Source organism: Pseudophryne corroboree, chromosome 6 (genome assembly GCF_028390025.1).
Source record: "Pseudophryne corroboree isolate aPseCor3 chromosome 6, aPseCor3.hap2, whole genome shotgun sequence".
Classification (NCBI taxonomy): domain Eukaryota; kingdom Metazoa; phylum Chordata; class Amphibia; order Anura; family Myobatrachidae; genus Pseudophryne; species Pseudophryne corroboree.
The window spans coordinates 687,216,655-687,240,007 of NC_086449.1; positions in this window are offsets into that span (position 1 = coordinate 687,216,655).

Genomic DNA, 23,353 nt, shown 5'->3' on the forward strand with positions numbered 1-23,353 from the left:
TTTTCTCACATTACATCTACATCTGAACAGAGATTTTATTGTTTTGTTATTTTAACCTATGTATATTGTTATACTGTAGTTCCACTAAGTATGAGGAAAATGTGAGTGCATTTAATTGCATGCTTTTTAAAAAAAAATGTTTTCTAGTTTTAATAACTAAAATAAAAAGTAAAAACCAAAACATAATAATAATAATAATAATAATAATAATAATAATAATAATATTGGATAATGCACCCATATCTATTATAAGTGACCAATGATATCCATGGCTTTATACATTTTATACAGACCATGGACCTCTGTAGTGAATATTATATAATATTACGTACAATCATTACCATGTATAGTACATTACCATATATACTGTAGTACATACTTGTCTTTTATTATTAGAAAATGACACATGCACATTGATGTACAGAATCTATAATGGGTGCAGGGAGCTATGTTCCCTAAGATCTACACATGAACAATAGCATGCCATGGTCTGCTGCACCATACAGAAGTTGGGTCCCGATTGGGGTCTGCACATGGGCCCCCTCCTCTCTTAAACCATCCCTGTGTATGCATCTACAATTTAAATGCAATGGGGACCCCATTATATTTTTTGGAGTTCCTCACTGATCTGGGCAATACAGTATATGAGATGCTGTCCATTTCAGTAAGACTCTCAGAAAAACAGTGGTATCTAATGTCGGAATGAGGCATGAAGGGCCTACCAAGGGAATGCAGTGGTAAAGGCCCATGCTTAGGTGTGTGACCATTCTCCATAGGGGGTGTGGTCAGCTACCACTGACGCTTGGTTAACCATTAGAGAGTGTATGGTCTGGGCCCCTTGATAAATATAAATGGTAAATATTGCTAAATCATGCATAATAATGTATCAGCCATGCATTGTCAAGAAAACACCTAAGTCCTGTGCAGTATAATATACAGTGCTGTCATAATTGAATAATGTATAATTCAAGTGCACAGTCTGGGACCTGATCTGTAGAGGAGGCAGTGGGGCCCACCAGGGCCTTCTCCTGTACCTCTGTGGGCCAGTCCAACCCTTGTGGTATCCCATAACCACTGCACATAGCATGTCATGAGACAGGTAGCAATAGCTGACAATGTATATGAACAAGAGGGATACATAGTGGGATTTACAAAATATTATTCACAAGAAATGTATAGTGTCCAATGATGTGAATGAACAAATAATAATAATAATAATAATAATAATAAAAAATGTATTATTATTATTACTATTATTATTATTATTATTATTATTATTATAAAGATACACTAACACTTGGATAATATATGTGGGCATTGGTGGATGGAAATTAATAGTGATTAGGCTCATTTCGATTGCAACTGAAGGGTAATAATTGGGGTGCAATGAAGATTTGGCAATCAGAGCGGCCATGTCATTGGAAGTGAGTGCAGTGGATAGAAGTATAAATACGCTTGTTTTCAGATGGATCTTTTCTACCTTGTAAGAATAGACTAGTGCAATGATGATGTTGACGAAGACTATCAAACTAAGCATATGGCTAAGTGGCAGGTGCACAGTTTTCATTAACCAGAGAGAGAGAGAGAGAGAGAGAGAGAGAGAGAGAGAGAGAGAGATTTAAATCAAAGGGGTGTGCAATGTATTAAATAGTAGGGGCTGTACAATGGTAGTAGAGGAAATCTGATGCATATGAAACATGCATAATTTACTTTAATATCAAGATTTAAACATATGAAATAAATATTTTTGCATGATATTAGTAACTCTGTCACACAGATTTTCTCTCAAAATATATGCACCGATAAACAAGGTCATTTTTTAATGTGTTTTTTGGTCAGATCTTTACTACATTAACAAGCCTCCAACTGGATGATATAGAACTTGGCAATAGCTATCAAAAGTATCATAGATTGTATATCCCTGATTTATGCGTTAAATGGCAGTCACTTTGAGTTATTAAAATAAATCAAATCACTGTAACATAAAATAATATACAGTCATTTAACATATAAAAATAACATGATGTACATGTATATTTGTTCTCAAATATTGTAACTTGTAAAAATGTACATTATTAAAGACTTTACACAAGTTATATTGCATTGTGTTTATGTAAAAAATGACTACTGAATGTCTTCAGAATTACTACAGTGCGTTCTTGTTATTATTTATCCTTCAGTTTGGAATATCCAAACTACAAAGGAAGTTTATTGATTACAGTGGAAGTACGGCGTTATTGGAGAAAACAAGAAAAGGAAAGGGAGCAATGCAATAAATAATTAGCAGATATTTTGATTTACAGTTATCTCCAGTTAAAAATGTCAGTTATTTTTTTTCAATATATATTTTAAATACATTGTGTGTATCATAGAACAGCCATCACTGTTGATCTTTTTAAAAAATAGTAAATTTCCTATCTTGCAAAGTAGCCAGATTGCCACCAGTTACAAAGCCATGACAGATGGGCTAGCCATGAACCAATGGATATATTCACGTTTGAAACACTGGCCCAAATGTATTAAGCGTTAACAAGAGAAAAATCTGAGATGCATAAGGAGAGATAAATGACCAGCCAACCTGCTCCTACTGTAACTGTCATTTTTCAAACACAGCCTTTTACATGGCAGTTAGGAAGCTGATTGGCTGGCCATTTAGCACTCCTTATGCATCTCTGATTTATCTCTTGTTAAGACTTAATACATTTGGGCCACTGTAAAGTATCTTATTGATCAACCAGAAATTATTTTCTTACTATTCGAATGTAAGGTGTGTCACACACCATTTTAAAGCTATGTTTTGTTTTGTTTTCTCAAATATCAGCACCTAAAATACTGTTAAACTAGCACCAAGGGAAGAAATTGAGCAAAATTGTGTTTTATCATAGTGACTTAATGAAAACAATTTTGAAAGTTTTTATTGTATACATTTTTATTAAAACCCATCTAAATCCATATATATTGAGTGCTTGATTACTGTTTTAACGGGTGTAGTACGGGTGACCGGCGGTCTCCTGACCGCCGGTCACCTTACCGACGCCGGGATCCCGGCAGCATACCGACGCCGGGATCCCGGCGGGGAGGGGCGAGTGCAGCAAGCCCCTTGCGGGCTCGCTGCGCTCGCCACGCTGCGGGCTCGGTGGCGACCTGCGGTCGCCACGGGTTCTATTCCCACTCTATGGGTGTCGTGGACACCCATGAGTGGAAATAGTCCCTGTTGGTCGGCATGCCGACCATCGGGATAGTGAGCCGTCGGGCTCACGGAGGAGGGCATGTGACTGTCGGTCAGCCGACCGGCGGTCACATGACTACCACCTGTTTTAACACTATAATTCCATATATCTTAGTCTTATCACCTTACTATCCAATGAAAATATACTATCCTTCTTGCACAACCCATGTATTAAAAACATGTAATTATGCCTTCTTTCTTGCACAATCTATTTATAAAATAATAAGTATTATCTTTAAAGTTATACTTCATGAGCCTTTCCTGATAACAAAATAATTTGTGAGCAGTACTACCCAATACTACAGTATGATCAAAATGCATTTTGGAAAGTACATTTTATGATAAAATCAAATTCCTGAAAAGATATTGGCCTGCAAACAAACTCAACCATCATTTCTTACAATTGTATCTACTTTGTACACCTTACTCCTTATACTGTACTGTACAAGACAATTGTATATGGAAAAATCCAACCTGAAAAGATTTATACTGTAGCAGTCCTGGTGTGATATCCAGAAAGAGAAAAATATTTCCTCCAAGTAAATGATTAAAAAAAAACAAGCTCCATGACATGTTAACTGTTTCATGAACATAAAATAAATGTATTTTCATGAAGACATATGGAAGAGCTGAACTTCTGCCTGTCATTCTCTGCTTTAATTAGATATGTTACCCATTTATTTTATTTATTTTACCTTTGACAGCTGTGTGCTGTTCCCTTTCTGGTGCTTGCAAAGTTGATCTGCTTATTTAACACTACAGAGCACTGATATTCTTGAAGTATGACAGCAGAAGAAAGTTAAAACAATTTCAGTCCTTTATCTGCCTTTGATTAACTTTTTTAAGTTTGCATTGTGTCATTACAAGCACTACAAGGCTAGGAGCAAGAGCTGCTAGATACACACTGACAGTGACACCTAGAGGTCCGTTATATAATACAGTCTAAAAGTTGGAATGTCCAGCACCTTAACAAGCAGACAGCTCCAACAACCGGATTCTGCTGACATTTGCATCGGGGGAGGGGATATTCATATTAAAATCATTTATTTTATCAAGCAGATTTTAATGGGAAAAAAAACGGATTTATTCCCTTATTTATCAATGAGTGATACATTTCAATGGGAGTGATAATTTGCACCAGCCAATCAACTCCTAACTGCCATGTTACAGTCTGTGTTTGAAAATGATAGGAGGTGATTGTCTGGTGCAATTTATCACTCACAGTGAAATGTATCACTCATTGATAAATAAGGGCACTAGTCTGTTAAATATATAAAAATGTTTATGCAACATCACATAGGCTCCTTAGACCTATTATACTTGATTTCAATAATCAACAGTAGCACTTGGAAACTTTATATTACGCATGACTTCATTGCTCTATTCGATAAAGCAATATGAAATATCTGACCGCTTCTATTCAGCAGCACAGCATTTGGCACAATTCCATGACACTCTGATTATTGGTTATGTCATTGATCCTTTCATTGAACTAGGTTAGCAACATAGGCTTGGTACACACTTGATGATATGCACCCGATATATTGTTCGAGCCAACGGGTCAAACAATATCTTGTTTGCATCGTAAAATGTGTACACACTACATCGTTAACGATGCATGCTCCCATGGGTCGTCATGAAGTCCAATGTCTTTAGTTCCAGCCTTGAAACCTAAAGATATTGGACAAGACTGATGATATTGGTCAGTGTGTATAACCGATATCATTACACTTGACGATGTCGCATCTTATGCACATCGTCAAGTAGTCCACTGAAATGCTTAATTAATCATATCCAGTACGCCAAACAAAAATTACAGATTAATGATTTAAATATACATATTAACTACAGAATAAGCACCTAGGATAAATAAAAGTCTACTATGAGTTGGGGGTGGGCCAGTGCACAAGCTACTTCATGAAGGAAAGTTTGTATACTGTTATGCAAACATCCACCCCTTTTTGCAACACTTGGCAATGATAAATTTCTCAAATAAATAAAATACTAATAATAATAATCTTAAAGAACTATCTGATCCTACAAAACATTATAACCCCTTTCAGTTACTATAGTACACTTACAATAATGTAGGGATGTTTGGAAGTAGATACTGCATGAATTAGTATGTAAGGACCAATGTATATATACACTAAAGAAACTACTAGAAAATTTAAGCTGTAGATAAACTCATCCGGATATTATAACATGCACATAATTTAAGCCACACACCACTGTGGACATGTCCATGGAAAGTGTAATCGGCTTGATATCTGTGTTAGCTAATAAGTCAACATAGGCATGTATTCCAATCTGCTTTATAGTGTGTTAACATTTTTTTATATGTTTCGAAGCTACTGTAAAGTTTATACACACAGATACCCAGAGGCACTACTATGATGATATATTTACTCTCTCTAAAAGGATCTATCACAAGCCATTCGGTCACTGAGGATTTCATCATGCTAATTTGTGAAGCCATATGGCCATGTTCTGTAGTCATCCACTTTTTAATAAAAGCAGTATTTACATACCTACAGAAATAAACCATAAAGCACTTATGTAATGCCTTTTTTTTTTTTGTAAACTGCAATCACCAAAGTACAGTATATGCCTGAATGACAGAGAACAGAAGCGAAGTGGAGGCTGTGAGTGCAAACAGCCCACAATGTATCAAGCATAAGGCATTCAGCTGAATGCTGCGGATTCTTTCATTCTGGTCCAGTGAGAGACAGCTGGAGATCTCATTCATTTAATCTCAGCCTACTAATGAAGGAGCAGACATCCCAATTGCACCCCTTACCCTGCATTCTTACATCAGCACGCATCCTGCCTTGCATCTGCTGTCACATTTCCATTACAGGCATACTGTATACACGATACATAGTAATGCAATACTAAATCAGAGTTTAATTATGTAGAAATTCCTTCCTCTATTGCTTCCCACCCCAGAAAGAGAATACAGAATGCACTTACCTGTGTTATACCACAGAGGACCCAGAAAGAAAAATGAAGAGTAAGATGTACTTTGTTAAATAATAATAATAATAATAATAATAATAATAAAAAATCTCCCAGAGACAGAAGGAAAATCGATGCTGTATGGTGGAATGCTGTAGATTATTTATTTATATCAAATGATCTGAGTGTGGCAAGAAAACAAATCTTATTAGAGGTCTCAGTCACAATCCAAAGCATGAGAGCTGTAAGTGCTATTTGCTGCTGCCTGCCCTATTTCTGCTGTCAGGATCTCAGTTCCCAACGTCACAGTGCAATCTGCATATTCCACCCAATAGCTGTTACCTGTGTGTGTGCTGAGTGCAGTCTCAGGATGAGCACAAGGAGGATGCTGAGAGCTAAGGACTGGATGTATTCATAGTAGAGGAGCCTGCGATCCAGTCTCTCATCATGCATATTGCTGAAGGGGCCAGGCTGGATGACAGCTTGTGTATAGTGCATTGTCTACAACGTGCTTTTGGTTAAATATTAAGATTTAAAGCACATTTTAGTTATTATAAGCATCACTACGGATAGTCTGCGTTTATTGTGCATAGTGTGTTTGTGATGAATATTCTGGATTATTTTTATTCAAAATAAATTACATTAAGGGTGAATTATAAAAAGAGAACCCAGCGCCACTGTTATTCCAGAGTGTCAGCAGCAAGTTCCAAGGGTCAGGTTTTTGAGACTAATTTAAGGGCAACAGATCTAGACCTGTTAATATCCGGCGCTAATTATAAATAATAAAATTCCAGATAGACTTATTTAAGAAATTGTAAATGTCAAAAAGCAGCTGAGCAAAAGCAACTTGCTAAGTTGCTTATGGTTACAACAAATAAACAAAAAAAGATTTTACTCTGCGCCAAAAGACACTTTATACAACCACAGTGTGCAATCTGTTATGTGTAATAATTGACTCGATACAACTTTATGTCAATGTAACTACTTTTATATTTGGTCTATTTAAAATGAACACAATAAGAAACACATATATAGCAAATACTTTGTAGCAATAAGTCGCTCTCTAAAACAGAAAATTATATGGTAATATACAATGTATTTAAAAGTAACTAGTTGGCTCTGTTTGGTTGAAATTGGATTAATAGACACTGGCGTCCCAGTGTTTAATTAAATAGGAAGAAGTCCCGCAATAAAAGTGATGCAGTCTCTTAATAAGTAACTTATAGAAATTGCAATGTATAATTACCCATGTGCTGGTTCCTGAAATAACTAGATTTATGGAATAAATAGTTTTATGGAATAATCCACATATGTAGGTAATCAATATGGTATTGACACAAGCTCACCCTGATCGTTAGCTTTATCAGGAAACCTCTCTGGCTATATCCACGTCACAGGCAATAGACCCCACAGCGGAGGACAGCGGTGAATACCCAATATGAGCAAGTGGAATCCTCAATGTAATTTTTATACATCTCAAAGGTATATACAGAAAAAATTTTTTGACTCTGGTTACAATAACGGTATTAAGTGAAAAGATAGTTATTAATTTTTAGTATATTTTTCTAGATCTTTCCTTTTTCTTCTTTTTCTCTTGCATTATTAATTATTTGGTTTATGTATGCTAGCTATTAGCTGCACAACTTTTATAGTAAAATTTATAAAGTTCAGGACGCAACAATAGGTATATTGCTTTAAATAGTATACCATTTAAAAGGTATCTCTTTCTATGAATTCTTGTATGTTCAACGCTGAATTAATCAGACCTGCACAATAAACATTAATTAAACACTGGGACGCCAGTGTCTATTAATCCAATTTCAACCAAACAGAGCCAACTAGTTACTTTTAAATACATTGTATATTACCATATAATTTTCTGTTTTAGAGAGCGACTTATTGCTACAAAGTATTTGCTATATATGTGTGTCTTATTGTGTTAATTTTAAATAGACCAAATATAAAAGTAGTTACATGGACCTAAAGTTGTATCGAGTCAATTATTACACATAATAGATTGCACACTGTGGTTGTATAAAGTGTCTTTTGGCGCAGAGTAAAATCTTTTTTTGTTTATCAGGTTTTTTAGACCCTAACAAGTACTGAATAATAAAAAAAAATACAGAACTGCGCTTCTCATCTGGGTGCGGACATTTATTGCACAATACAATATTTGAAAGTTAACGACACCGGTCGGTATCACAAAAACACAATGATACTCAATTAACAATAAAACTAACTACTAAGTGTGCACATATAGCCAAAAAAGGGGGTCAGTCCGAGCTGATCGCAGCTGTGCTAAATTTAGCACAGCTAAGATCATGAACTCAGACATGTAGGGAGATGCCCAGCACAGGGCTAGTCCGCCCCGCATGTCTGTGCCGCCCCCCCCCCCCCCCCCTGCAGAAGTGCAAAGGCATCGCACAGCAGTGATGCCTTTGCACTTCAAGAGTAGCTCCCGGCCAGTGCAGCTTTAGCGTGCTGGCCCGCGAGTTGCTCTTCGCTCCCCGGCCCGCAGTGGCTGCGTGTGATGTCACGCAGCCGCTGCGGGCCACTCCCTGCACGGTCTGGCCATGCCTGCGTTGGCCGGACCCTGCCCATGAAACGGCAGCAAAACGCTGCCATTTCGCCCACTCCCACCCATCAATCGCCTCTGCCTCTGCGCAGTGACGGGTGGCCATGCGCCGGTGCACTGTGGCACCGGCGCATGCGCAGTTCTGACCCGATCGCTACACTGTGAAAAACTGCAGCATGCAAACGGGTCTGAATGACCCCCCAAAACACTCCATATGTTTACCATTAATAATAAATATCATTAATATATAATGCATGCATATTAGTATTAAAGTTCAGCCATATATAACATGCAGGGATTAACAAAGTCCAGCCATATAATAAACATGCAGGGGTTAATATATTTGTTAGCCTCTGATTTAGGACATAACATGCTCCTCCAGACTCCATGTATTGTCCAGCTATCAACTTATTATAAAACAGTGCAGACGTCCCTGCAAACATGCAGCAATTCAATTTAAACAGTCCTGCTGTTATTTGTGTAACAGAGAGTATGCTCTCCTCTGATTATGACCTCCATATGTGGAGGTCATAATTAGTGATGTGCCCTGGACATTTTTCGGGTTTTGTGTTTTGGTTTTGGATTCGGTTCCGCGGCCGTGTTTTGGATTCGGACGCGTTTTGGCAAAACCTCCCTGAAAATTTTTTGTCGGATTCGGGTGTGTTTTGGATTCGGGTGTTTTTTTACAAAAAACCCTCAAAAACAGCTTAAATCATAGAATTTTGGGGTCATTTTGATCCCATAGTATTATTAACCTCAATAACCATAATTTCCACTCATTTTCAGTCTATTCTGAACACCTCACACCTCACGATATTATTTTTAGTCCTAAAATTTGCACCGAGGTCGCTGGATGACTAAGCTAAGCGACACAAGTGGCCGACACAAACACCTGGCCCATCTAGGAGTGACACTGCAGTGTCAGATAGGGTGGCACTTCAAAAAATAGTCCCCAAACAGCACATGATGCAAAGAAAAAAAGAGGTGCACCAAGGTCGCTGGATGGCTAAGCTAAGCGACACAAGTGGCCGACACAAACATCTGGCCCATCTAGGAGTGGCACTGCAGTGTCAGACAGGATGGCACTTCAAAAAAATAGTCCCCAAACAGCACATGATGCAAAGAAAAAAAGAGGTACACCAAGGTCGCTGGGTGGCTAAGCTAAGTGACACAATTGGCTGACACAAACACCTGGCCCATATAGGAGTGGCACTGCAGTGTCAGACAGGATGGCACTTCAAAAAAATAGTCCCCAAACAGCACATGATGCAAAGAAAAAAAGAGGTACACCAAGGTCGCTGGATGGCTAAGCTAAACGACACAAGTGGCCGACACAAACACCTGGCCCATCTAGGAGTGGCACTGCAGTGTCAGACAGGATGATACTTAAAAAAAATAGTCCCCAAACAGCACATGATGCAAAGAAAAAAAGAGGTGCACCAAGGTCGCTAGATGGCTAAGCTAAGCGACACAAGTGGCCGACACAAACACCTGGCCCATCTAGGAGTGGCACTGCAGTGTCAGACAGGATGGCACTTCAAAAAAATAGTCCCCAAACAGCACATGATGCAAAGAAAAAAAGAGGTACACCAAGGTCGCTGGATGGCTAAGCTAAGCGACACAAGTGGCCGACACAAACACCTGGCCCACCTAGGAGTGGCACTGCAGTGTCAGACAGGATGGCACTTCAAAAAATAGTCCCCAGACAGCACATGATGCAAAGAAAAAAAGAGGTGCACCAAGGTCGCTGGATGGCTAAGCTAAGCGACACAAGTAGCCGACACAAACACCTGGCCCATCTAGGAGTGGCACTGCAGTGTCAGACAGGATGGCACGTCAAAAAAATAGTCCCCAAACAGCACATGATGCAAAGAAAAAAGAGGTACACCAAGGTCGCTGGGTGGCTAAGCTAAGTGACACAAGTGGCCGACACAAACACCTGGCCCATCTAGGAGTGGCACTGCAGTGTCAGACAGGATGGCACTTCAAAAAAATAGTCCCCAAACAGCACATGATGCAAAGAAAAAAAGAGGTACACGAAGGTCGCTGGATGGCTAAGCTAAGCGACCAAAGTGGCCGACACAAACACCTGGCCCATCTAGGAGTGGCACTGCAGTGTCAGACAGGATGGCACTTAAAAAAAATAGTTCACAAACAGCACATGATGCAAAGAAAAAAAGAGGTATGCCAAGGTCGCTGGATGGCTAAGCTAAGTGACCCAAGTGGCCGACACAAACACCTGGCCCATCTAGTAGTGGCACTGCAGTGTCAGACAGGATGGCACTTAAAAAAAATAGTTCCCAAACAGCACATGATGCAAAGAAAAAAAGAGGTACACCAAGGTCGCTGGATGGCTAAGCTAAGTGACCCAAGTGGCCGACACAAACACCTGGCCCATCCAGGAGTGGCACTGCAGTGTCAGACAGGATGGCACTTAAAAAAAATAGTTCACAAACAGCACATGATGTAAAGAAAAAAAGAGGCGCAATGAGGTAGCTGTGTGACTAAGCTAAGCGACTCAAGTGGCCGACACAAACACCTGGCCCATCTAGGAGTGGCACTGCAGTGTCAGACAGGATGGCACTTCCAAAAATAGTCCCCAAACAGCACATGATGCAAAGAAAAAAAGAGGTGCACCAAGGTCGCTGGATGGCTAAGCTAAGCGACCCAAGTGGCCGACACAAACACCTGGCCCATCCAGGAGTGGCAATGCACTGTCCTCCTTCTATATATACTGCGCACAACAACAAAAATGCACCACAGGTATGGATGGATAGTTAATTGACGACACAGAGGTAGGTAGAGCAGTGGACTACTGTACCGTACTGCTATATATTATATATTGGTGGTCAGCAAAATTATGCACTGTCCTCCTACTATATATATACTGTGCAAAACTTAAATGCACCCAGGTATGGGTGGATAGTATACTTGACTACACAGAGGTAGGTAGAGCAGTGGCCTACTGTACCGTACTGCTATATATTATATACTGGTAGACAGCAAACTGTGCAAAATTGAAATGCACCACAGGTATGGATGGATAGTATACTTGACGACACAGAGGTAGGTAGAGCAGTGGCCTTCCGTACCGTACTGCTATATATACTGGTGGTCACTGTCAGCAAACTACAAAACTAAAATGCACCACAGGTATAGAATCTAGATGGATAGTATTCTTGACGACACAGAGGTAGGTAGAGCAGTGGCCTTCCGTACCGTACTGCTATATATACTGGTGGTCACTGTCAGCAAACTGCAAAACTAAAATGCACCACAGGTATAGAATCTAGATGAATAGTATACTTGACGACACAGAGGTAGGTAGAGCAGTGGCCTTTTGTACCGCACTGCTTTATATACTGGTGGTCACTGTCAGCATACTGCAAAACTAAAATGCACCACAGGTATAGAATCTAGATGGATAGTATACTTGACAACACAGAGGTAGGTAGAGCAGTGGCCTTCCATACTGCACTGCTATATATACTGGTGGTCACTGTCAGCAAACTGCAAAACTAAAATGCACCACAGGTATAGAATCTAGATGGATAGTATACGTGACGACACAGAGGTAGGTAGAGCAGTGGCCTTCCATACCGTACTGTTATATATACTGGTGGTCACTGTCAGCAAAACTCTGCACTGTACTCCTCCTATATAATGCTGCTGGCCCCCAGTCCCCACAATAAAGCAGTGTGAGCACAGATATATGTGGCACACTGAGCACAGATATGGAGCGTTTTTCAGGCTGACAACGTATAATACTGGTGGTCACTGGTTAGCAAAACTCTGCACTGTACTCCTCCTATATAATACTGCTGGTCCCCAGTCCCCACAATAAAGCAGTGTGAGCACAGATATATGCAGCACACTGAGCACAGATATGGAGCGTTTTTCAGGCAGACAACGTATAATACTGGTGGTCACTGGTCAGCAAAACTCTGCACTGTACTCCTCCTATATAATACTGCTGGTCCCCAGTCCCCACAATAAAGCAGTGTGAGCACAGATATATGCAGCACACTGAGCACAGATATGAAGCGTTTTTCAGGCAGACAACGTAAAATACTGGTGGTCACTGGTCAGCAAAACTCTGCACTGTACTACTCCTATATAATACTGCTGGTCCTCAGTCCCAACAATAAAGCAGTGTGAGCACAGATATATGCAGCACACTGAGCACAGATATGGAGCATTTTTCAGGCAGAGAACGGATAAAACTGGTGGTCATTGATCAGCAAAACTCTGCACTGTACTCCTCCTATATAATACAGCTGCTCCCCAGTCCCCACAATTAAGCAATAAGCACAAATATTTGCAGCAACATTAATAAATGGAGAGGACGCCAGCCACGTCCTCTTCCTAACATTTCCAATGCCCGAGTGAAAATGGCGGCGACGCGTGGCTGCTTATATAGAATCCGAATCTCGCGAGAATCCGACAGCGGGATGATGACGTTCGGGTGCGCTCGGGTCAACCGAGCCATACGGGAGAATCCGAGTATGCCTCGGACCCGTGTAAAATGGGTGAAGTTCGGGGGGGTTCGGTTTCCGAGGAACCGTACCCGCTCACCACTAGTCATAATCGGAGGAGAGCATACCCTCTGCTATGTGAGTCATGAGCCGGCGGAGGTCATAATCGGAAGAGATCATAACCTCTGTTACGTCACTAGAGTCACTAGACGGCCGGCTGACTATTCTGCCTGAGTACCCCATTGTCAATCATTAGAAGGGGAGAAGAGGAGGCTGTTGGCACGTGGACCCCAGTGCTGACTTAACACTGTGCTGACTTAACACACAAATAACAGCAGGACTGTTTATATTGAATTGCTGCATGTTTGCAGGGACGTCTGCACTGTTTTATAATAAGCTGATAGCTGGACAATACCTGCAGTCTGGAGGAGCATGTTATATAAGTCCTAAATCAGAGGCTAACAAATATATTAACCCCTGCGTGTTTCTTATATGGCTGGACTGTATTAACCCCTGCATGTTATATACTGCTGAACTTTAATACTAATATGCATGCATTATGTATTAATGATATTTATTATTAATGGTAAACATATGGTGTGTTTTATTGGCTCAGAGCCGGCCATAGGCATAGACAAACTAGGCAATTGCCTAGGGCATTTGATATGCCTAGGGGCATCAGCAGCTTATGCTGATTAAAATGATATGTGGCATGCCTATATTCTGTGTGTAGCATTTCTTATGCAGATACAGCCACAGTCTCACAGAATATATAGGCATGCTGCATATCATTTTAATCAGCAGAATCTGCTTGTGCATCCTAGCCACATTGCAATGCAAATAAGTTGCATTTTCATAAAAAAGGTGCCCGACGTTAGCATTGAGGCAAGATTTATGAGGACACATCTGTATCCAAGCAGAGGCAGAGGTCCCAGTGTTAGTGGCAGTGTGAGTGCTGTGTGCATGTGAGTGGGTTGGTTGTGCAGTAGTGTTCGGAATATGTGTAAGGAGCATTATGTGTGTCATGTAAAAATGCATTAATAATGTGCAACATATGTGTAAGGGGTACTATGTGTGTCATTATGTGTATAAGGGCATTAATAATGTGCAGCATATGTGTAACAGGGTACTACTGTATGTGTGTCATTATGTGTATAGGGGCACTAATGTGCAGCAAACGTGTAGGGGGCACTATGTGTGTCATTATGTGTATAAGGGCATTTATAATGTGCGGCATATATGTAAGGGACATTATGTGTAAAAGGGCATTAATAAAGGTTGTCATAATGTATAAGGCGCTTTATGTTTATAAGGACATTAATAATGTGTAAGGGGCATTACTGTGTGGAATTATGTGTATAAATGCTTTACTAATGTGTGGCATTATGTGTATAAGGTGCTCTACTATGTGGCGTTGCATATAGAACGGGCACTACTGTATCATCTAATATGAATAAAGAGCAATAGGGTGTGATATAATGTGAATAAGGAGCAATTCAGTGTGATGTAATGTGAATAAGGGGCTCTACTTTGAGTAGTAATGTTTATAAGGTAAAGTAATACTACTGTGGGATGTAATATGAATTATGGACACTATCGCATGATCAAATGTGAATAGAGTTGCAGTACTGTGTGGCGTAATTGGAATTGGGGTTACTATTGTGTAGTCATGCCCCTTGCCAGCAAAAACACACCCCTTTTTGGGCTGTGTGCCAAATGTGCGAACTGTTCCTATACAAACACCAAAATAAGGACTGCTATGGGTGAGGGGTGATGGTGCTGGGAAAGAGGTGCAAGGTCAGAGGTGGAACCAGCGGTGGTGCTAGGGGGCACCAGCCAAAATCTTGCCTAGGGCATCATATTGGTTAGGGCCGGCTCTGTATTGGCTATATGTGCACATGAAACTTAGTAGTAGGTTTTATTGTTAATTGAGTATCATTGTGATTTTGTGATACCGGCCGGTGTCGTTAATTTTGAAATACTGTATTGTGCAATAAATGTCTGCACCCGGATGAGAAGCGCAGTTCTGTATTTATTGTTTTTTTATACATTAAGGGTTAGTTTGTTAGACAGACCAATCAGACATAACACAAGAATGTGTAAAAAGGGGGACTGGCTGCCGCAATGTGTAAAAAGGGGGACTGTCTGCCGTAATGTGTATAATGTGTAATAAGGGGGACGCTGTCTGCCGTAATGTGTAATAAGGGGGACGCTGTCTGCCGTAATGTGTAATAAGGGGGACTCTGTCTGCCGTAATGTGTAATAAGGGGGACATTGTATGCCGTAATGTGTAATAAGGGGGACGCTGTCTGCCGTAATGTGTAATAAGGGGGACGTTGTCTGCAGTAATGTTTAAAAAAGGGGATGCCATCTGCCGTAATGTGTAATAAAGGGGACGTTGTCTGGCGTAATGTGTAAAAAGGGGGATGCTGTCTGCCGTAATGTGTAAAAAGGGGGATGCTGTCTGCGTAATGTGCAATAAGGGGGACGTTGTCTGCCGTAATGTGTAAAAAAGGGGATGCCGTCTGCCGTAATGTGTAATAAGGGCGACTCTGTCTGCCGTAATGTGTACTAAGGGGGACTGTCTGCCGTAATGTGTAAAAAGGAGGACGCTGTCTGCCGTAATGTGTAAAAAGGAGGACACTGTCTGCCGTAATGTGTAAAAAGGCATGCCTTCTGCCGTAATTTGTAAAAAGGGGCTCTACCCGGTGTAGTGGCTCTACTGTGCAGCATAATTTGAATAATGGAGACTACCATGCACCGTAGTATGATTTGGCATTATTTTGTGGCCACGCCCCTATATATTTTTTGCGCGCCTGTGGTGCGCACTGCTCCTGTCTTGCGTACGGGGGGTGCCAATGCCATTTCTTGCACACAGCGCCAAAATACCTAGTTACGGCACTGTGTCTGGGTCTTCTAATGAGAGTATTTGGGTATAAGGAGAGAAAAACACAGATAGTCCTCCTGAGTCCTGTCCAGGGTGTAAGTAGTACAGTGGCTGCTGCTATTGCATTTTTGCAAGATACATTTTAGATTTTATTTTTCTATGTGTATTTTAAGGTTGTTTAAGTTGTCTTTGTTCCAATACAAGAAAACTTCATAAAATAGTTGTGTCTCAATTAGGTGGAGCTATAAATAGTGCACATGCATTATTAAACTATTAGTTTAAATTTACTATACACCATTGTGTAAATGTGTTATATACACAATCCATACCTCCCAATAAAACCCATTTCAGGAGAGACAACATGCTCTCTAGCTGGACTTCCCTCTTAATATATGATTACAATAACCTCTGTTGAAATAATGTACCTTTCTTACCAATTAAATAGTTCAACACCAATCATATCTTAAGAGAGAAGTCGAGGTTGAGAGCATTTTGTCTCTCCAGCGTTGTAGGAGGTATGCACTATATAGTATACACAGTCCCTTCCCAAAGAGCCCCCCTGTACAAAGTGCCACCCCCCCCCCCCCCCCCCGCTCACCTCAAACCAAGGCTTAATACGACCCTGGAATTATTTGTTTCCATGACTGCTGTCAAAAATACTGTGTGACTACTTGCACAGTACAATACAGTGCTATCTGTTTACCATTGTTGACCTTTATAATACAACTTCCAATTAACGTAAATATCAGCATCACATGACTCTATGTACAGTATGTTACACCTCTTTATAATCTCTTTGCTACAATACAGATTTTGAGCATGTGTACTTACATAACTTATAGTATAAAAAGGATGACTGTAATTACTTTCATAGCTGTCTCTATGATTTTATTATTTATTAACACTACTAATATAGTGGCAGCAAAGTCCATTGTGCTTTATAAATTGTCATGTTACAGATGTGTCCGTAACTAGGGGGGGCTAGTGGGGCACATGCCCTGTGCCCTGGATATGAGGGGATGCAAGCTGTCCACCCTCTCCCAACACTGCCGCATCATCTACTCTCCTGGTCACCTGCATAAATACAGTAGCTATCTCAGTGTTCCTCGCTCCCAGCGTTGATACTGCAGCCTGTGTGGATGTCGGTACTGTTTCTCTATGGTTGGGGATGCCTTGGAAAACTGCTGCAGTGTCCCAGCCAGTCAGCGTGTTGGGACTTCTTTATTGGGCTGTGCATGGTCCTGCCCCCCATGGCTCTCCTCCAATTACACGCCAGGGCATGAGCTGTGAGTGTACACAGAGACACAGACACCAGAGGCAGCAGCTTCTGAGTTCCAGCACTGACCACACACCTTGCTCCTCTGAGGATCATCCGAGCAGCAGCCCCTGCCCTCACACACCGCCCCGGACAGCCACCTCTGTGCATGAGAGAGCATGGCCACTACAGTGAGTGAAAGCATCTATAGTGAGCCCATCCATAGAGATTACATTTATAGGAAATGTATATATATCAGGAGTAAGTCTAGAAGAAGTACACCTTTGAAAAGTAGCTTTAAAGAGTGCATATAGTGGGAGCATACATATAGGGAAAGCATCTATAGGTACAACTATAGGGAGCGCATCAATATGGAATATGTCCCAGAGTAAATAGATGTGTGCTTGCTGGGGAGGGCACATTACTGCCTTGCCCTGGGTGACAAGAATCCTAGTGTTGGCCCTGTCATACACATATCCTTTTTGCATTATACTAGTGTTATGAGCCACCGCAGTGACTTATTCCTGTTTGTGTTCTGACTGTCTCCTAGCAACCTGAAAGCCAGCTGCTAGGTATGTAGCACAGCAGTTTGAGATGCTTTTGTTACCTGACTCCTCCTGTGATTGGTCTCTTTGCCTTTCATTAGGGATTCCACCTTGTTCCTGGAGCCAGTGATATTATTACATTTCTGTCAGGGACCGGAGTCTTACCTCCGGTCTGGGGTCCCGGGTTTCACCACTCCGACGGGTGGCAGGGCTGTGGCGCCGGGATACTGCTGCAGCACGGACCTCTGATGCGTCTATCTGACATCTGGGGTCCGGAGGCTGGGGACCTGAAGTGCGGTGGCAGGTAGCTGCTGTGGCAGATGGCTCTGTCAGGGAGTGTGGCTTTCGGGAGGCAGGGAGTCCAGGCTGCCATGTTGGAGATCAAGCAAGCCAATTAAATCCCACTCTGTGCCCAGCCAATCCAGGGCTGGCTTCCCTTACAAAAAAGAGGATTTTGGTACTTACCAGGTAAATCCTTTTCTTTGACTCCAAAGGGGTCACTGGAGTATTCTTGGGATATGGACGGGGCATTAGCAGGGACAGACACATTTAAATATTTAAATGTGTAACCCTCCACCTCCTCCATACTCCACAGATACCTTAGTATTTTTTACTGAGTCAAGGAGGAATGAAAGAGAGGATGACTAATAAAGAATTACATATAACATTATAACATAACGGACAAGTGGAAAGTTGACACATCACATAACGAACAACTGGAAAGTTGACATGTTAACAGATAACAATCACCATAACATTCCAACAAGCAGGTGATAATGTGTTACCATAAGATATACTGGGGGTAATTCTGAGTTGATCGCAGCAGGATCTTTGTTAGCAGTTGGGCAAAACCATGTGCACTGCAGGGGAGGCAGATATAACATGTGCAGATAGAGTTAGATTTGGGTGGGTTATTTTGTTTCTGTGCAGGGTAAATACTGGCTACTTTATTTTACACTGCAATTCAGATTGCAGATTGAAAACACCACACCCAAATCTAACTCTCTCTGCACATGTTATATCTGCCTCCCCTGCAGTGGACATGGTTTTGCCCAACTGCTAACAAAGATCCTGCTGCGATCAACTCAGAATTACCCCCACTGAACCTACCACAAGAAAGGTGAAACTGCTCTGGGTGGGCATCCAGTGACCCTTATGGATTCAAAGAAAAGGATTTACCTGGTAAGTACCAAAATCCTCTTTTCTTTTTCATCCACTAGTGGTCACTGGAGTACTCTTGGGAGGTACCAAAGTTTCTCCATTGTGCGGTAGAGCTGCCTGGCACCTGTAACCATAGACAGCCAAAGCTAATAGCAGATGACGTAGAATTATGAAATTTGTAAAAGCACAAATGTGTGTAACGATGACCATGCTGCACAGCAAAGTTGCGTTGTGGAAGCTCCATGACCTGCTGCCCGTGACATTTCCACAGAACGTGTGGAATGATCTGAAATAGATTCAGGTGGTTGTAGACTAGCATGAACGTAAGCCTGACGAATGGTCATCTTAATTCATCTAGCCATGGTTTGTTTTGAAGCTGGCCAACCTACCTTGACTGCATGATAGAGAACAAACAATGTATTTGTTTTACATACTGTTGATGTTCAGTCTACATAAATGTGAGGAGCGCAAACTACATTCAAAGAAGTTGGAGTTCCTGAATCTTCTGAGAAAACAGGAACTACGTTTGGTTGTTTTATAGCAAATGAGGAAACTACCCTTAGGAAAAAAAAGCGAGATTCACCCATCAAACGCAGGCACGCTAAATCGAACAGACCCTGTTGCAGAAGGTCTCGACGTAACGGAAGCGGCCATGGTTTGTCTGTGAGTATACCGTGGAGATCCGAGAACCAAACTCTCCGAGGCCCATGAGGCGCCACTAGTATGACGGTTGTGGACTCTCTTTTGACCCACTTTAGCAACCGAGGAAGAAGCAGAAATGGTGGAAATAGATACACGAGGCTGTATGGCCACGCTACCGTGAGAGCATCTATTGCCACTGCCCTTGGATCTCTTGTTGTGGACACATACTGGGGTGTCTGATGATTTTGGCAAGATGCTATTAGAGCCACCTGTGGGTAACCCCACTGCTTGACTAACAACTTGAACACTTCTTGCTGTAAAGTCGGTGTTCCTGGATGAAAATCCTGACGATGGAATAATCTACTTTCGAGTTATCCACTCATGGCATGAACACTTCAGATTCACTCACTTGGTGATGCTCGGCCCAGTTGAGGATTCCAGCCACTTCTCGTATGACCATGCGACTTTGAGTTCCTGGTTGTTAGTTAATGTATGCGACTATTGTCGCATTATGTGACTGAACTTGAACAGTCTGTGACTGTAGTAAGTGAACTACCATGGAAAGCATTGAATATTGGCCTGAGTTCAGGACATTAATTGACAGTAACCTTCTTGGTCTGACCATATAAGCTGACAATGTAGGACCACTGGTCCCCAACCTCTGAGACTTACATACATCTGCCAAATTATCTAATTCCAGACTCCGGACCTTTATTCCCCTTGTGAGAATTGTGTTTTGGAGCCGCTAGAGTAGTGAAACTCTGGCCTTTGGAGACAAATGCACCAGTTGATGGATATCTAGATGATACCCTGACCAGTGTGCGCGAAGATCCAGCTGTGAGGGAAATGTCTTCTCTAAAAGTCAAAAGCACAAGAGCACCGAGACTGTCCGTGGTGTGAGCACTAAGTATACCAAATGACGAATACTTTGTTTTTCATTTTCTGGTAAGGAAATCAGTTGATCTACTGTATTAAAAATAATTTCTAGAAAATGTAAACTGTTGAGACAGGACCAGGCTGGATTGTTTGAAATTGACAATCCAACTGAGCAGAATTAGTACAGTAAACGTCAGTAAGGCATTTGTAAGACGTACTTGTTAGGACGAAGCCTTATGAGAAGGTCGTCTTAATATGGACTATTATCACTCCTGAGAAGAGCAATCCGCACAGACATCACTTGAGTGAATACATGAGGCGCTAACGATAGGCTAAACGTGCCTGAACGTGATAATGGTTTTGTTGTACTGCAAACCTTAAGTACTGCTAATGCGGCAGCCAAATTGGAATGTACAAGTACACATACTTGAGATCCAGCGAAATCATGAATTTCAGTATTTCCCAACCTGTAAACACCGACCATGGTATCGGTGTGATCGAGCTATTCGGCTTTGTACCTTAAAAAAAAAAAAGAAATAACCTTGATTTGGTGAACTGGTACTTGAAGTAAAATACTGAATCAATGAGAAACGGAATAGCGATGTGCAGAACTGCCTTAATGCATCCTGACACAGGCAAGCCTATGTTGAAAAAAAAACGCATTGGAGGTAGACAATTGTGCACCCTAAAATGCTGATCCACCCATCTGTGGACAGCTTAACAACGCCTAGTGAAACGCTAAAAGGTGTGCTCCCACAACTGAAGATCAGCGATGGGCTGGAAGGCCGCCATGCCACTGGTTTGACAGCTGGCTTTGTTTGTTGATGGTGGTTAGAGGCTCCATGTTCTCTACCACGTTTACTGTGTACGTTGTTTCTCGAGCATGGCCCCGAAAGGACTGAGGTGTAAAAGCTCTGCACGCTGGGTGAGAATTCTTCGTATTAGGTACTGGTGGGGGCAATGGGAGGAACACAAACTTTCCTTCAGTAGTCTCCATATGTTCAAGTCAGGGCCAAAGAACTGACTTGACCAATATTCAAATATGCCATATCCAAATACGCAGCAGATTCGCAAATGCGATCGGTTAAAAGTAGAAGCTGTTCTGAAGAAAGATCTTGTTGGAGGCCTACCTTGAGCTGTTTCACCTTTGCAACCACAGCCTTGTTAACCAAAACACCAACTAATCTAAGCAACACCTTTGCTGCTGTAGAAATGGCTATAGCATGGCCTCCAGTTTACGCTCCAACGGTTCTTTAAGCGTCATTGCAGATGGGACTATTATAGCCTGTGGGAAAAGGTAGTTGGCCAGAAATTGCTTTGTCTAAAAGTGTTTATCTGGATTTAGCCATTATGTTAATTTGACCGAGGCTCCTCTTAGTGAAATCCTGGTGTACCACCCTGATGAGATAATTAATGCCCGGGCCATAAGTGACCTCACTACCTGACCTTGGCCTTTCTGCCTGAGACATCAGTTGAATTGTCAGAATGTAACACAGAGGAAACCGGTAATTATAAAACAATGATGACTACTTTTAGGATCTGAACCATGCAAAAGACTACAAAAACCCAGAGCCTCTATCTGGGTATTGAGACGGCATTAACCCTGAATGAGATTTAGCCATCACCTCATTTGCAATTAACACACTATCACAGTTATCACAAAGTGCTTTTTTGATCTGGTTTCTGTACTCATGCACACAGACAGTAATACAGCTTACAAGCGTCCTTATGATTTAGTAAAATTAACTGCAGTGTGTATAAGCCCCAGTGCATGCTGCACTGACTAAACCTACTAGCACTCTGTCCCCTCTAGTGGTCGTGTGTTGTAGCACCGACACCAAATTCCTGTAGGAAGAAGCAGGAAGTCATTAGAAAATGGTGTCCACTATGTGCTTTTTTTAAAACAGCAATATTCATATACATTAAGCATAGGTTTACCGTGAGCATAAGCTTATATACATATACCTTGAGCATACATGAAGCCCAGGCTGATATACATATACTGTATATTGAGCCTAGGCTGACATTGAGCACAAGTGTATATACATATACATGGAGCCTAGGCTATACATATACATTGAGCATAGGCTGACTTTGAGCACAAGTGTATATACATATACATAGAGCCTAGGCTATACATATACATTGAGCATAGGCTGACAATGAGCCAAGTGTATATACATATACATGGAGCCTAGGCTATACATATACATGGAGCCCAGGCTGACATTGCATACCTCCCAACATGACCCTCTCCAGGAGGGACACAATGCTCTCCTCCTTTCTTTTCTCTTAATGTATGATTGCCGGCACCTGTGTTGTGTCAAAGTCAAAAATATTACATAGAGAGAACATACAAAACACACACACATTTAAGTCGCTATACTTGCAAATATGCGCAGCGAGCACAGCAATATATGGAAACACACGCATTTGCTCGGACATGGCACAGAGATGGATTCGGCACTTGTTTCATACAGTACATGGTTATAATAATGAACAGCACCAGACATCATGGAGATTTAGAATTGGCTAATGAATTAATGTCATGGATGTGTATCATTCGAACCGAACCAGATAAACACATCATGTTTGGTATTGAAGCAAGCAGAATGAGGTGTGGGTTAGTTTGAGGCCTGTTGTGTTGTTGTGGGACATTGCAGCGGATAGATATGATTATATGTATAAAAGCTAAGATCATATTGTTAGAACAATGGATGCTCAAGACAACCTTTTACTAAGTTTTCAGG